Below are 16,980 nucleotides of genomic sequence, written 5' to 3'. Positions count from 1 at the left end.
TTAAATGTTTTCATTTTGTATTTTCCTGTGAAAGTTCTTGTTCAGATCCTAAAATATCAAATTTGCATATGGGTATATGAACTATCTGAAGACCTGAATTTTTCAGCTTGGGTTATTTGTGGATTTTCAGTTTAATTACAACTTTTGGTGACAAAAGTTGATGTTCAGCAAAGAAAAGAGGCTGCCCTTTCTAAATTTAGATATGAAATTTCTTGGCTCTGTATTAAGTATTCCTAAGACTTAGATTTATGTACTATTTTAAACTGTTCTATCTGATGAGAAAAGCCAGTGATTTTCCACCCCCCAAATATGATGTAGAAAGTACTCCAATATTTGAACTAGTGCTAAAACTTAGAGGCATGCTAAAATTGTTCACACTTCAAATTTAAGCAAGATTGTCCCTCAGATCTAGTATTAATTACATACATCCCTTGTCCTGGATATTGCAAATACACCATCCTGAGCTCCCTGGAGGAAGGTGGGATAAAAACAGTGCAACAAAAGCACAAGTTGTACTAGATGCTCATTTACTGCAATGGGAAAGACAGAATTGTATTTAAGACTACAGAGGCAACAATCTGGTCAGAATCTCTCTCTCTCTCTCTCTCTCTCTCTCATATCTATCTTCTTAATTTGTCTATCTTCCATTAAGATAGAGAATCAAATAAGTTCAAACTTCCATTATCTATTTCTAAATTAGGAAAATTTCAAATAGTGTCTCCTAGTGGTCAGCTAAAATTTCTTTCTCCAATACTCCATGATAACTACTTTTTTTACACTTCCACAATGTTTCTCCAAACTTGGTTAATTGAGTATTACTCTATTCACAAAGCGTTCTACATAGAAATACCTTAGGTATATATGCAATGGGAATGGGAAAGGTTTTTTCCCCTGCATTTTCTTTTCTTTAATTTTTTTACTCTCATACTTTAGTAGTCTCATCTCATATACTAAAACTAACTCCTGCAATTTTCTGGAAGATCAGAATGTCCAGTAGTTTGCAGAACGAAAGCAGAATTAACTTTCTGGAAAGGAAAAGGGCAGGGGTACTATCCATCCATCTATTCATCCATCCATCCATGGAAAATAGATAGTTCTGTACCTGGGAGTAAGCCCAACTGAAACCAGTGGCACCTGCTTCTGAGTAGACATGTATAAAATTGTGCTGTTAGTGAATGACCAAGCAGAAATAGGGTTAAGCATGCAATCCTATGCTGGTATGGACGTGCTGGGAGTTGTAGGACTTTTTTCTGTCTAAACGAGCAGAGGATTGCACCCAAGCTGATTTCATATGTACAGTATGTGTATGCATGTGTATGTTATCCTGAAAACTGAGGATAACTGTGTGTGTGATGATGATCCTAGAAACAGGAGACAATACTTTATGCATCCAGTGCAATGGACTTGACTCCATTAAAATTTATACCACAATAACACTGTAATCCTATGCACACTTTCAATGGGATAAGCTCACTGAATAAAGAGGGTCTTACTTCTGACTAAACATCCATAGGATACTCCTCTAAATCTATTAGTACCACATGACTCTTCTTTGTATGAAAGTCCATTGAAGGTTCATGTTTTTTTTTAAAAAAAATTGTCTTAAACCACATATTGGGTAGTACCCAGTGTTAGTCTTACTTAGAACAGACCCGTTGAAATGAATGGGACTTAAGTTAATCATGACTAACTTCAGTCCCATTAATTTCAATGGGTATACTCTAAGTAGGACTAACATTGGATTGTTGTTGTTCAGTCGTGTCGGACTCTTCGTGACCCCATGGACCATAGCATGCCAGGCCTTGAATTCATTCACCTTACTTTTCTATAGAGAGTGACAAACTATCATTCAACCCTGCGTAATGTCCTACTACGTGTAACCAATAATTGCATCATTTATCTCTCCAACGCGTTCACCTAACAATCGCATCGTGGGATTCTTTGCAGAAGGCGACATCTCTAATCTTCCAGAGCACTGTAATAATAAATAATTCGGGTAACCATAACCGGAGCAGGTTATTACAGTGTGGTATTTCTTAAAACAGGGGGGTGGGGGGGTAGGACAATTCTCTGTTGAAAGGTAGACATTTTGCAAAATAATAATGGTGATAGCAAATGTTTTGAGGGCGAGGATGCTGGCAGGTACCTCTTTAGACAGGTAAGTCCAACATTACGACAAAAAAGCATTCCAAATTACCCTTTTGAAATGGGTTTGCATTTGAACATGTCTGGTCTGCAATGCTTGCGATTCAAGTGTCAGGCTTTTATTTGTGTTAAAACACAGGGGTAAAAAGGGTTAAAAATAAACCACAAACAAACCACAACCTGATGGATTTCCAACTGAATAGAGGAACTAAATCTGTTCATTAAAAAAGGATACTCTTCCTATCGATCTTCCTCGTAGATTTAATTCTGGAACTCTATTTAAGTTAATGGCAATGTCGTTGCCATACGATCTTCTTCAATGTAAGGAAAGTCGGGGTGGGGAATGTGCTATTTTACACACACACACACACACACACACATGCACGCCAAATCTTGCCATTTCGTGATAGCCGAACAGCAGCAAATTATAAGCTTTTACGTAACACGATTCCTCCTCCCTTTGTCGGTTTTACACAGAGACGAAGAAACCGTGATAAGAGGAGTGGTGTTTGTTTGAAGCAAGGACTAATTAAAATAATATAAAATTAAACCAGTCAATTAAGGTATTCATGAAATGGAAATAAAATTAAAATTTCGATGAGATCGATCCCCCTCCCCCTTTCTTGTGCATTTATTTGTGCGTGTGTTTTTAAATCGGGTTAGCAAACAGTGGGAGGTTGTGCTTATTACAGGTTATTCGTTGGCAGATAACTCTGCAATGCAGAAGGAGAGAAGTGGCGCGGGGGTGGGGAGGAGAGAGGGAGAAGCCATTGGGTTAGCCAACGGAAAACGGTAGTTGTCGGTGCGGGGAAAAGGGAGAGAAGGGGTTCCAAAACAGCAATATATCAAGGCAACAACAGTGAGAAAGATGTAACCAAAGTGAAAATTTCTCAACACGGACTCGAAAGTTAGGGGGCAACCCAATGCATGTTTAGACGAAAAAAAAGCCCTACAACTCCATGCGTTGCCCAGCCAGCATCCCCCCTCCCGTCTAACATGAATAGGATTGCGCCTCTAAGGGACTAAAAGGGGCATCAATATCCCACCCCCAAGGTCATCAATCGGATTCACCCTCCCTGTCTAAACTAGAGAATATCTCAGGCAGAGAAATGTAGCAGATCCGGTTGCCTGCATAGGAGAATCTATTTGTAAAACGTACCGTTTCGTTTAGGAAATATGAGCCTTACTAGAAAAGTTAACTGAGCCTCTGCACCTATCTAAGCCCCGACCGATGAATACATTAAGGGCACAATCCTCTGCGTGTTTAGACAGAAAGAAGTCCTAGAGCTCTCGGTATGCCCCAGCTGGCAGGGGTGTGCTGGGAGCTGTAGGACTTTTTCTGTCTAAACATCCATAGGATTGCGCCCTAAATCTATTTCGAGTTTGGAAAGAGTTCTTTTAAACAACAGCCAGCCCCAGTATTACTATTTGCTCATTATTTATCTTGTGCGTCTGTCTGTAGCTGTCGGGCTTCCTTTGTGTGTTTGGGGAAATGTTTGTACTGCAGATCCCCCCCCCCCTTTTCCTAGGACGAGGATGGGCAGAAAGTAGATCTCCAGATGTTTTGGACTTCAACTCCCAGCATTCCTGACTATTGGCCATGCTGTCAGGGGCTTCTGGGAGTTGAAGTCCAGAACATCTGGAGATCTACCTTCTGCCCATCCCTGTCCTAAGACATATGTCAACTTCTCTCCCTCCCCTGTGCCACTCCAGATGTTGTTGGCCTCCAACTCCCATCAGTTCTAGCCACAATCGTCAGGGTAGTCCAACAATATCTGGAGCTCCACAGGTTCACCACTCCTGCAACATGTGAACACCTCTGTGTAGTACAGTTTTCCCCAACCTGGTGTCCTCCAGATTTGTTGGACTTTAACTCCCATAATTCCCAGCCAGCATGGCCAATAGCCATTGGCCATACTGGCTAGGAATTATGGGAATTGTGGTTCAATGCATCTGGAGGGCACCATATTGGTCAAGCGTGGAGTGGTGTCTCGTCTCTAGCTTCTGGAGCTGTGTACGATCCAGTGGAGGTTGGTGGCTCTGATTTCGGTGGGGCTGTAAATCCATTCTGGGTTTCAGCCAGAACCAGGCAGAATGCTAAAGGAGCTATCCAAGGTCCTGAACCCTACCCCCCAGATAGGCTCAGCACCTTGGATAGTCCCTTTAGGTCTATTATGAAAGCTTTCTGGAACCAGCCGTACTGGTGGGAATACAAACTTTCTAGAGCTGACTGGTGATTGGGAGGAGTGTGCGTGTATGTGTGTGCATGTGTATCTGGGACAGCAACAACTTTGGATACATATAGTAGATCCAGTGAAATCAATGGGAATTAAGATACTCATGACTAACTGGTTCCATTGATTTCACTGGGTCTACTGTAAGCATGACTCAGTCTGGAATCCCAATGTATCCGAACTTGTCACACATTCCTCCCAAACATTCTTGGAGGAGCCAATCAGTATCAGATAATAGTGTACATCCCAACATAATAATTCTGGCTGCTCCACACAGTACATATGATTCTGTTGGTCTTTCAGTGGGATTGCTTGCTGAGTGGAATCTCTCAGATATCCAGTATGCTACTGCCCCCCCATCCTTGAATGGTCTCTCCAGGCGATGCCTTTTCTTCTTTCTTCTGTTGTGTGTTGCTGAATGAAACATAACCAAAGGAAGGTCACCCTTCGCCTTCGTCCTGTAGCCATTTCCCCACTCTATAGGGGCTCAAAGGATACAGATGGTTGTTCATTGAACCTCAAGACACACAATTGCAATACCACTGGGCTACACCAGTTTCTTCATGCTGAAGACGCTTGTGTCACCATGTCACATTTCTCATTCTCACCCCCAGCCTGGGTTCCTTGCAATGGTCTCAGCATCCAAGGCTCAGCTCAATAAGGTAATGGGTTTGAAGTGTGGATTACAAACAAAACTAGTTTGCTGTCCTGGTCCTAAACAAACATGATCTTGTTGTTATAATTCTTATACCAGCACTGCATAGTAGGTCACTCTGTTTTTATCCCTCTTTTGCAAGTGAGGGATTGAGAGTGAGAGTGGGTTGCCTATGGCCACCTAATCAATTCATGGCAAAGGCAAAATTAGTACCAGGGTAGGCAGCAGCCTTTTGAACTGCACAGGGATTCTCTTTGGGCCTGACCAGCAGAACTCTTTATAACTTGGAAGCTTGCTGACCTACCAATACAGGATCTTCAGAGACATTTGAGGCTTTGGAAGACCAATATCAGTTTGCTACAACCGTAAGCATAGTAATAGGGATGTAAATCCTATTGAAATCAATGAGTTTCTTACTTCTACATTAGCGATGCACCAATGGTCCCAACTTTCCTATTCCTAATTCAGCTTTCACTTCAGGGTAGGGTGGGTGGGGAAGCTCTTCTGGGTACAAATTAGGTCTGCAACTCTTGAACTGTATTTCCCTGGGCTTCATCTGACATAAACAAGTCAAAAACTCAATTTCCTTCTCATGCTGCCAAGATCAGGGAAGAGAACTGGGCCAAGGAAAAGGTGGAAGCTCCATTAGGTATGCTTATTAGAATCCTTCCTGTTTAATCTTCTCCCAACATTTTCTGCATCTTTCGCATTCTCACCGCTGGCAGACACATGCTCAGGATGCTGCTCATGCACCGTGCAAGGAAGGTGCAGACTGACTGTGTCCCATCTGCAGGAGCATCTTGCAATTGCCTTGATTGAAAATCACCAACTGTGCCTCTGTGAGAACAACTGAGCACTGCTGGAACTTATGTAATGCATTCTTGCCCTCCGGAGGAGCTGTTGCATCACTCAAGCGCCTCAGAGTCCAAGAGCTCTCACTCAGGCCTTTCATTGCTAGATTTATGCATGGTTCCCCCCCACCCCTGCACCTTTCTTCTTTCTTGCCCTTCCCCCACTGCCCCCGCTTCCTCCTCCTCCTTCCTAGAATGCTGAGTTCGTTGCCCATGGAGGAGAACCACACAGAACACTCTATTTCACATGCTCTTCAAGGAAATAAGGGCAGGAAGGAAGCATTCTAAAGCTTGCCATTGGGAAGATGGGAAGGAGAGATAAGGGCTGGAAGGATTAGATAAAATGGACTCATGAGGTGACAAAACAATGCAAAGCCAGGCATCAGAGGAGCAGCACAGAACCAGGCCTGAGGGAGGTTTCTTCCAAACTGAGGAAGAGCTGGTGCAAACCAGATAGAGATATTCTTAGGGACAGCTCTTCAGTCCATGGCATTAAGGCCTGATCAGTTGCTAACAGGTACATAGACTGCAAACTAGAGCAACTACCAATGCAAAGTCGAGGGGGCAACATAACAAATAACATAAGGCCCAATTGGGGCAGAACAACAGTTGTATTACTATTGTTCCCATGCCCCATGGTCATATCGTTTTCTCTAATCATGCTGGGTTCCAGTTCTTGGGGAATCCTGCATACACAGAGATCTACGCACAAGCATAGACCTAAAGGGTGTGGAACCTTAGGCCTGGGGGTAAAATCTGACCTATGTAGGGTCACAATCCAGCCCTCTGGGGTTCCCAAATGGCCATGCCCCCTTCCCTGGGTTCCACCCCTTTCCCCCTACCACCAATCATTTGCTGGTTTACCAGCTTTTGTTGCGACAGATTTATCCTTGCCAAGGGATTTTTTTTTTTTATGACATAGGATTTCTGTATATTGCTGGATATACAGGATCAGCGGGTAGTATATCCCATGTTATATTCCAAGAACAAAGTGTCACCAAGGAAACTGTAAATTTTTAAACAGAGGATTCTGATTTCAGGCATGTCTTTTCATATTTTACTTTAAAACCTTAAGCAGGTTCTACATGTTTCACATTTTATATAAGAGCATTGTACATTAAAAAAAAAGTAGTTGCAAGCAAAACACATTTTAGTTTAGATCTAAGAGCATTGCCTTTAAAGATTAAAGTTTCTTACCCCATGACATTTATGAGCTGGGAGCAAAATGGAGTAGAAGTCAATTTAAAACAGGTGTTTTGGTCTTTCATGAGGACAGATGGCATGTCCTGGACTCCCTGTGCTTTGGTTCTCACATTTAAATGATTTCTTATCAACCTGGTGATGTATGTTTTCCACAAAACAATTTTTTTAAAAAACCAGTTAGTTGTTATCCCCCTGCCCCCAGTTCTCAGCTATGGTTTTGGGAAGTAATACATTTTCTTCATAGTTTGTCAGCAAGGCTGAGTTGCACTTCTTTTAAGTTTCCAAACAGGATACCACCTAGTTCTCTTCCATAGGTCCTGTTTACTTCTCACAATATTTTATGTTCACTTATTTGTGTCATAACCTGAACAATAGTGTTTACTGGAGTTAACAATACTTGCCCCAACTTTCCTATCTGAAACACTTGCTTGTCTTTCCTGGGTTCAGCTGGGAAAATTTCATCTTTCCCATTGCAGGCTTAGAGGTCAGTGAGAAATTACAGCATGTCAGCATGAATACTTCTGTTAGAATCAAACTGATTCAAACGTAATAAGGAATATATCTTAATATTCCATTTGCTTCTCTATGAAAATAAAAGCTTAGGAGAGTTACTGCTTATGAGAAAAATGTGGAAGACCATTTACTCTACATTTTGGGTATTTGCAAAGTAGCCTATTACGAAGGTTGGTGCATGAATCTTGAAAGATGCAAAGGCTTCTGGGGCAAATATTTGTCACAATGTGCAAGTCCCCCCCCCCCATTCTAAAATGTTGAAATGCTCAGTTGCTGGCAGTAAGTGCTTTAAATTAAATATGCTGGGATTTTTGGCCTTAGAAGGGGAAGAAATGGAAGCAGTGACAGATTTTACTTTCTTGGGCTCCAAGATCACCGCAGATGGTGACTGTAGCCATGAAATTAAAAGACGCTTGCTCCTTGGGAGGAAAGCTATGGCAAACCTAGGCAGCATAGTAAGAAGCAGAGACATCACCTTGCCGACAAAGGTCCGTCTAATCAAAGCTATGGTTTTCCCAGTAGTAATGTATGGCTGTGAGAGCTGGACTATAAGGAAGGCTGAGCGCCGAAGAATTGATGCTTTCGAACTGTGGTGCTGGAGAAGACTCTTACGAGTGCCCTGGACTGCAAGGAGGTCAAATCAGTCCATCCTAGAGGAAATCAACCCTGAGTGCTCATTGGAAGGACTGATACTGAAGCTGAAGCTCCAATATTTTGGCCACCTAATGCAAAGAGAAAACTCTCTGGAAAAGACCCTGATGCTGGGAAAGACTGAAGGCAAAAGGAGAAGGGGACGGCAGAGGATGAGATGGCTAGATAGCATCACCGATGCAATGAATATGAACTTGAGCACACTCCGGGAGAGAGCGCAGGACAGGAAGGCCTGGCGTGCTATGGTCCATGGGGTCACGAAAAGTCAGACACGACTGAACGACTGAACAACAACCTTGGCCTTCAGTCCCACCCATAACTGGAATGCAGCCCCTGGAGCTTCTCTGAAATGAAATTCAGCCTTTCTGCTGAAAGAGGCTCAACATTTGGATGTTGGGACTGGGGAAAGCCACACAACCACTGTTTCTTGATCACCTGAACAGCCCTTCATTCGCAAGTCAGCTTTAGAAATACTTGAATCACAGTGAATGTGTCAAATCTGGTGAATATCAGCATTCCTTTGTGTATACTGGCAGTCCCTGATTAATTCTGTAAATGTCTGAAAATAGGTTCACATCTCTCCACTTTTGGAGTGTATAACCACATGAATGCTAATGATCACATTTAGGTGAATCTGTATCTCTGAGTTTTTGGACATAACACAATTACATGTAATTCTGAACATTCACAGTAATATAGAAAAAGAAGTCTGGGATGGACTAGCTGACTGGCTCATTTACTCATTAAAATGGTTAGAGTACTTTCACATGAAATATGTACACTCATATAAAATGATGGTTAGAAACATATGAAAACTTGGACATTTGTTCATATATCACCCAGGATTATGTTGCAGTAGATTATGTTTTACCTCATAATAGGTAATATTATACTGGCATTCTCCAGAAAGCAGTTTTTAGGAATACCTGTATAACAGGAGGAAGCATGATGTGGGGCCCTTCCTCACCTATAGAAAAGGTAATGTGGGAATTGTGGGTGTTCATGGACTGTACCTTGCTCCCCACTAGCAGTACTCAGAAGATAAAAGGAAGAATAGCTGAACTATGGAATTCACTTCCAAAAGATGTAGTGATGGCCACCAGTTTGGCTAGCTTTAAATAGCGGAGGCTGGTGGCTCTGAGTTCAGTGGGGCTGTAAATCCATTCTGGGTTTAGGTCAGAGCCAGCAAGAACAATAAAGGAGCTATCCAAGGTGCCGATCCCTATCCCCAAAATAAATTCAGTACCTTGGATAGCTTCTTTAGAGTTCTGGCTGGTTCTGACTGGATTCACAGCCCCACCGAAATTGGAGCCACCAGTGTCCACTGGCTTTAAAATGGGATTGGACAAATTCCTGGAGGAGAAGGCTATCAATGGTTCTACTCCTGATGGCTATATGCTAGCTCCACTATCAGAGGTAGTATGCCTACGTACACCAGTTGCTGGGGAAGATGGTGCTATTGCGCTCATGTCTTGCTTGTGGGTTTCCCATGGGCAGCTTGTTGGCCACTGTATGAACAGAATGCTGGATGAGATGGACCCTTAGTATGATGCAGCATGGCTCTTCTTATGTTCTTAAGTATATATTACTGGTCAGAACTGATAAGAAATAATCACATACTTAAATCTCTTTGAAAAGCAAATAGTCATGTGATTGTTAAAGGAATTTATTTATATTTATTATCAACATTTATATACTGCCTTATCTGCTAAAAAGCTACCAAGGCGGTGTACAACAATTTAAAACAATAACACTTTAAACAATAAAAATAAGAATATTAAAAAACAGTTAAAAAACCCATTAGAACTACATATTTTAAAAGGCTAGATTGAAAAGATGCATCTTTAGACCCTTACTAAAGCCCAAGAGAGTGGGGCCAATTGTAGTTCTTGTGGGAGCACATTCCATAGTTTGGAGCCAGCCAACACAGGAGAAATGACTGCATCTTATTTTGCTAGAAAAGAGTTTAAGCGCTGCTTTCTAGAGTCACAGCTGTCACAAGTGTCAAAATGTGTAAGGCAGGATTACAGCACATGATTTGAGGGGGTCACTCATGGATTGGCATTATGAATCAGGAAGAATGGTTTTTTCAGGAGGGAGTCTTTCTCCCTTTTTCCTTAGGAATTCAGCAGGGAAAAGCCATGCTGACAGCAGACTCTGGAATAACTGGATTTTGAGGGGTTGTAGGGTAGGTTTTGGGAGTCCACCTCCTGCAGATTAATTTCAGACCAGACCTCAGACCATTTGGAACCATGTCTGATCTGAGATCAAGCTACATAGAGCTTCTGGGCAGCACTGGTCAATGCTGGTTTGCAATGCAATTATGTATTTCAGCCTTCCCCCACCTGGTGCCCTTCAGAGATGCTGGACTGCAACTCCCATAATTCTCAGGCAGCATGATGGGACTTGAAGTCCAACACATCTGGAGGGCACCACGTTGGGGAAGGCTGATCTATTTCTTTAACTGAAGATTAAACTGAAGATCCAGAGACAAAGCTGCACAGTCCAAGCAGCGGCTGAGGAAGGGAAATTGCTCTCCAGTGTATCTCTGTGACTTCCAGCAGGGTGATGACATCATGTTGTCCAATTCCACATAATCACTAGTTTGCTGATGCAGCGCCACTGTATGCAAGATAGCCATTCTGATCATATGAAACATAACCAGCCCAATTTGAAACTCTTACACAAATCTTTTTCTGCAGTGCCATCTTATGGCCATATAAAACAGTGCAGATTTCAAATAAAGCTTCAAAGCTAAGTAATATTATCCAGCTAATGGGTTCAAAGAGTATTGCATCTTTTGGTGGGCTAATTTTATTTGTTTAAATTGTTTTAGAAGATGCAAAGAAAGAGGGAGAATGAGAGAAAGACAGAAAAAGAAAGAGGTAAAGCTCAAGACTTGGACTAATTCAAGATACCATCTTTTTACTTGTTTTCCTTTTGTTTTATCTTTATATAGTGCAGACTTTCCAACCTGGTGTTATCCAGATGTTTTGGACTTCAACTCCCATCAGCCCCATCCAACATGTCCAGAATATATGGAGGGCACCAGGCTGGGAGAAACTAAGTGTGCAATCCTATGCAGATTTAGACAGAAAAAAGTCCTACAACTCCCAGCATTCCCCAGCCAGCTATGATTTTTTCTGTCTTTTATACTTTTTTCTGTCTAAATCTGCATAGGATTGCACACTAATAAGTTTTACAATCAGGGTTATTGCATGCATGCCCTCTAGGGGAAAAGTGTGTGTGGGGGAGTCTCATTAATCTTACTAACACTCATATTTTTATCTGTAGATAGGTATGGAACAATGGACATTACATCCCCCCCCCCCCCCCCGGTCAAATTCTTTCCTGCATTTAAATGTTCCCTTGCTAAAGAAAACCTTGAGGGAAGTAAGGGGAGAACAAGATATTTTTGGAACTTTGGATTCATAGGAATATATTCAATGATAAAAAAAATCCTGCTGGTTTAAAAGATCAGAGTTAAGGCTATCTCCTGTTGATCCAAACTCCAAAAAGCCAGGAAACTGGAAGCTAAGCTTGATGCCTTAACTGACATGGCCCATGATCAGTGATGATGATGTGCAAATTATACTTGCTTACGATTTACCCTCCATACACCCACACGTTTCCTTGGTTTTTCAGGGACCAGCAAAGATGCCCCATGTTGTCCTGGTCTTGTATTGCCTTATGAAGCATCTGAGCCTTACTGTATTGCTAGAGAAATCCTCCAGTGGAGGCTGGTGGCTCTGATATCAGTGGGGCTGTGAATTCATTCTGGGCTCCAGTCAGAACCAGCCAGACCTCAAAACTCAATTTTGGGGATAGGCTTCAGCATCTTGGATAGCTCCTTTAGAGTTTTGGCTGGTTCTAGCTGAAACCCAGAATGGATTTACAGCCTCACCAAAATCAGAGCCACCAGCCTCCACTGGAAACCTCATGTTGGCTCACATGTTTATTCTGAGAGCTGACCCATGCTTTTACTGGGGGAGTAGACAGTGAGAGCTGGGGGTGTCATCTCAGCAGGGTTGAGAGTGGTACTGCTGCTAATGACTCTGCTCTTTTACACCAACAGGTTTTTTGATCATTCAATTTCCATGGTTTCTGAACAGGAAATATGTCCTTAATGTATTTGTATTTAGATTTGCCACTCTGGGTTCTCTATGAACCACTCTACCTTACTGCTGTACCATATTGGCATCTGGTATCTTCCTGAGATATTATGGTTCAGCTAATGTACACATTTTTATAAGCATTTTTTTGTTGTTGTTCCAAGAATTGCGTCAGAAAATTATGAGAAGTGCAAATACCAAAGGATAATTGTGTTCTGGTTCATATATTGATTTGGAAAGTGCAAACTTGGTAAGTTCTTACTGAAATGCAAGATGGGTGAAAAGTCCCCAATCATCCCCTTTTAAAGAGAGGAACTCTGGGCTGCTTTGTCCTGGCATTCTATTTTGAAGTTAAAGCAAGTAAAAATGGCTCCTCTCATGATTGAAGAATTTAGCAGGAATTTCTTATGATTGTCAAAAAATATGGCCCCTTCTACACTATATGATTCAACTTTTGTATGGGGACTGTGATGTGGTTACTACACTCTTGCACATGATCCAGATCACATTCCCTGCCCCAGGAAACGCAGCTGTGTGCGTGCATGTGGGGGGGGGGAGGGGTTGTCAGCTTTCCAGCACTCACAGTACTAAGCTAAATTGCTGGGAAAATGTTTTTTTTCCTTTCTCTAACAAGCTGCCCCACTGTGGTTATAGAACTATGCTGCATGGAATTCTTCAGTAAAAATGAAGAACAGAATCACAGGCAAGGATTGGCTAATATCTGTGACAGTGCTAGCAGCCAATGAAAACGTCATCTTCCTAAGCTTAGTACAAGTTTGTGTTTTAATAGGTACCTTTAATTACTTCTGTAAAATCTTCAAAGCCTGAATGGTCCCCAGTCAACTGGTGCTGTATATGAAGAAATAAAATATAAATGATTTAGCCCATTAAATCCCCTGCCAACAATGGCAAACAGCAAGGTCCTACACAGAGATGCCATGTATTCCTGGTAGACCAAGTTTGTTGAATTGAAGAAATATCAGTTTCTTCTATTTGCTTACCTAGAGTTGTCATATGTTTAATAATACTATAACAAAATAATGCTGAACAACATTTACAGTGTATCCTGTTATATTAGGGCCAAGAAGACTGGTTGATTAATGGAAGCGGTTGACTAATTAATGGCTTGATCGCCGAGTAAAAACAATGCTGTCATTTATCAGAGCTGGCCATCCATATTACGTATATCACTGGCACTACTGGGAGAAGTCTGATAATTGCTTTCATTGCCTGTTTCTTTCTCTTTCTCTTTTCCCTTGGAAAAGTCTTCTAAAGGGTAAAACTGTGGTGTGCTATGTGATATTTGTTGATCTTGCTACAACCCATCTCCCGAATGCCTTGTCCATTCCTCAACCCCAACTGGCCATTAAAAAGTGGAAGGGGGCTACAGGGAATTCAGTGGATCTCCTCCTACCTGCTGTAGTCTAGGAAATTTCCTAGACTACCTGCTGTAGTCTAGGAAATCCTTCTCTAGGAGAAGGATCTTGTAATTGTTGTCAATCACAAGCTGAATATGAGCCAACAATGTGATGTGGCTGCAAAAAAGGCAAATGCTATTTTGGGCTGCATTCATAGAAGAATCGCTTCCAAATCCCAGGAAGTACTAGTTCCCCTCTACTCAGCACTGGTTAGGCCTCATCTGGAGTACTGTGTCCAGTTCTGGGCACCACACTTTAAGAAGGATGCAGACAAACTGGAGAGGGTTCAGAGGAGGGCAACAAAGATGATCAGGGGACTGGAAACAAAGCCCTATGAAGAGAGACTGAAAGAACTGGGCATGTTTAGCCTTGAGAAGAGAAGACTGAGGGGAGATATGATAGCACTCTTCAAGTACTTGAAAGGTTGTCACAGAGAAGAAGGCCAGGATCTCTTCTTGATCATCCCAGAGTGCAGGACACGGAATAATGGGCTCAAGTTACAGGAAGCCAGATTCTGGCTGAACATCAGGAAAAACTTCCTGACTGTAAGAGCAATATGACAGTGGAACCAATTACCTGGGGAGGTGGTGGGCTCTCCCACACTGGAGGCCTTCAAGACGAGGCTGGACAGCCATCTGTCAGGGATGCTCTGACTTGGATTCCTGCCTTGAGCAGGGGGTTGGACTCGATGGCCTTGTAGGCCCCTTCCAACCCTACTATTCTATGATTCTATGATTCTATGAAATGAATGCTGGGAATAAAGAGGAACTAGGCTGCAGTGTGTAGTGCTCCAGTTCAGCGTGCCAGCCCTCTTCCAGGGCTCCCGGTAAGGGCACAGGCAGGTGAGACAGATTGTATTCAGTGGCAGTTTCCTTCCTCCTCCCCCAATGCTCTAGTCAGCTGTAAGGCAACATGAGGCAGAGATACCACCTGTCAGTGTGTGTTGATATGAGAGGCCCATGGACTCTCAACTTTCTAAAACGTGGTGTTTTTTAAAAAAGAAATTTAATTTTGAAAAAAGAAATAGCATTCCACCATCTATAATACAACGAACAAAGTTTTAAGCGAATCACCTATCCCCTTTTTCCAGAAATGATGTGCAAAGAAAGTCCCCAATCAGTTTTGCAGAGTCAGTTTTGGCTGAGCCAGATTTTTTGTCTTTAAACTCTTCTTTCTCCCTCAGCCTTCCACCAAACTTCCTGAAGTGTTCAGGGTGTAAAAAACCAACACTTCTTTCTGGCATATGTAAATTTCAGAAGGAGTGGTGAAGCCAGTCCAATTTTATGAAGGTTAGAACAACCCAATTCCTACGATTGCCATTCTGCATTGCAGAATGCTTCCCCTCGCCAATCCCTGGGCCTTAACTATAGCTGCCACAACTGCGGCAGCTATAATGATGCTGCCATGTGCGGATAGACCATTGGTCCTTTTAGTTCAGGAGTGGACAACAGTGGGCCACATACCCCCTACCATATCTGTGGCCCACTGCTATGCCACTGAAATTTGGTGGTACAGTAGTGTTGACATGAAAAAAAAAGAAGCCTTGTTTTAAAAGGAAAAATCAGTAGCATGGCAGCAGTGGCAAAGGAAAACAGCCCCCTTTCCTTGATGTTTGCCATCAAAATTTGGTGGTGAAGCCACCGTTGTTTTTCCTGCCGCTGACACCACCACACTGCCAAATCTTATGGCAGGGTTGCAGCCCCCAGTGAGGTCTAAGGGGAGTTGCCCACCCCTGATTTAGCCAAATACTGTCTGCTTCTCACTGGCAGTGGAACTCCTCAATGGGACTTATTTCAGAGTAGACATGTTTAGGACTGCACAGTTAACTGCTTTATCTTGAAAGAGAATGAACGTGTTTGGAATAATGGCTTCACATTTCCCACGTTTAGGGCACATTTGCAACTCCTTCCCTACCTGATGTAACATTTCTAAGTTTCATTATATATACAAGATTCCTGTATAGCAATAAAGTGTCATTACTGTTTTCCAGTATTTATTTATTTATGAATTATTTGTTTGCCAGTAAAAGGACACTGGCCACAATCCAAGACAGCTAAATCCAGTTGATTTGAACATGATTAAGTCTGCCCACCTCTGTGCTAATTTGTGGACATTCCTTACAAGTAATAAATAGAATTATCCATTATGGACATTTAAATGTGTACTGGGTTTATGTGTAACATACTTTTTTGGATAGGTGGGGGGGAGTCCACACTAGAGAGAGGCTGTATTTTAATCTTCTCTGAATCCTTTTTTGAACAGCTCAATAGTGTTAGTTGAACTTAATTCTCATAGAAATCAATGGGATTTAACTCACTAGTAAGTTGTCCCATTGATTTCATTGGGACCCAAGTTCAACGAACCTGGACTGGATACAACCCAACATCTATTTGTTAGTGTTATACACCACCAGTTTCCCTGAAAATGAGGGACACAAGGGACAGTATTACTTGGGCTTTGATTTCTTTTGGAGGAGACATGTCATGGAAAGTAGATCCAGGATCCAACCTATGGTGCTTTATGTAATTTTGGATTTATTTACAAATACGCAAGCAAAGAAGGGGTGGACAACTGTTGGAGATCTGGGAGAGCCATTTTCACCCCTGGACCTACCTCTGTTGGCCACACTGCATGAAGCACTGCACCCACCTCTGAAATCATCAGTTTTAGCAGCTACAGATTACTAAAATGGTCAATGTTAGCTTTAGGACAAGCTAAATTTAATCCTTTCAGCACTATGGAGTACCAATCTGGGGTTTGTGTGGAAAAAATAGGAGTGAGCTAGTGTAGTGTTGGATAGGGACATGGGAGTTCCAGTTTCTAGTCCCACTTGGCCTTGAAACTCACTGGGTGACTTTGGGCTGACTGACCACTGACTCCCAGCCTAACCTACCTTGACGGGCTGTGGTGAGGATAAAACAGAGAGGAAAAGAACCATGTGAGCTGCCTTGGGCTCCTTGCACAAGGAAAAATGCAGGATATAAACATAGTAACAAATGCAGTATTTTCATTTTTTGGCCATCACTGAATTTGGCAGCCTGGTGGGGGTCTGCAGGAGCCGCAGCAGGGGGCACACATTGTCCATTCCTGAAATAAGCATAGGTGTAGGCAAACAGCATACTTACTTCTAAGAGACAGCAGACTGTCCTGCTACTGGTGAATCAGACTCTGCCTCAGAGCAAATTATGGGGTAATCCG

This window comes from Heloderma suspectum, chromosome 4 (genome assembly GCF_057233095.1).
Source record: "Heloderma suspectum isolate Gila_16-S chromosome 4, 16-S_ref, whole genome shotgun sequence".
Taxonomy (NCBI): Eukaryota; Metazoa; Chordata; class Lepidosauria; order Squamata; family Helodermatidae; genus Heloderma; species Heloderma suspectum.
The sequence above is the reverse complement of the archived record's forward strand: the minus strand, read 5'-3'. Positions refer to the sequence as shown.